Source organism: Prionailurus bengalensis, chromosome A1, assembly GCF_016509475.1.
Source record: "Prionailurus bengalensis isolate Pbe53 chromosome A1, Fcat_Pben_1.1_paternal_pri, whole genome shotgun sequence".
NCBI lineage: Eukaryota > Metazoa > Chordata > Mammalia > Carnivora > Felidae > Prionailurus > Prionailurus bengalensis.
The window spans coordinates 191,281,703-191,282,400 of record NC_057343.1 but is presented as its reverse complement, the minus strand read 5'-3'; the positions used below and the strand labels follow the sequence as shown (position 1 = coordinate 191,282,400).

Here is a 698-nt window from a genome sequence, read left to right as displayed (position 1 = left end):
CAGTCCCTGACAAGTTGACAAGATGTATTGTAAGCTGTAAAAATGTTCATACCATTTCATTTAGCAATCCCACATCTAGGAATTCGGTCAAAAGAGAAAGAAACAGAGATATCTGCAAAAACATCACTACAAGGATGTTCACTGAAACATTTTTCAACTTTGGATTGATGTACAACATACATGCATGTATTGAATGCACAGATAATAAGGATACCACTCAACTATTTTCACAACCGAAACACAGATGATTGGTACCCAGATCAAGGAGGAAGATATGGTGCTTACTTGGGCAGCACATATACTAAAATTGGAACAACACAGAGAAGGTCAGCACAGCCCCTGCGCAAGGATGACACGCACATTCGTGAAGCTTCCGTATTTTTTATGGAAGCCAATTTGACAATAAATTATATTTATAAATAAATAAATAAATAAATAAATAAAACAAGAAAGAAAGAAAGAAAGAAAGAAAGAAAGAAAGAAAGAAAGAAAGAAAAAGAAAGAAAGAAAAGACATGACCAGCACTCCAGAAGCCCTCTTTTGCCCCTTTCTGCTCTCAGATCGCCTTCCCACCAAGGGGAACTTTTAGTCTGACTTCTAACAGTATAGACTAATTTTACCTTTTTTGTATTTTATATAAATGGAATCACACAGTATATGGTTTACCTTGTGGGAGTAGGGAAAGGTGGGGGACAGTT

The 698-nt window shown here is 36.2% G+C and overlaps 1 non-coding gene across 1 annotated transcript; it reads left to right on the top strand.

Annotated features, from left to right (window-relative positions):
• The first annotated feature begins 277 nt into the window (after window positions 1-277).
• Window positions 278-384, top strand: LOC122496327. The gene has a single exon (XR_006300768.1). It is a non-coding gene; the product is annotated as a U6 spliceosomal RNA (small nuclear RNA).
• Window positions 385-698: the final 314 nt, after the last annotated feature.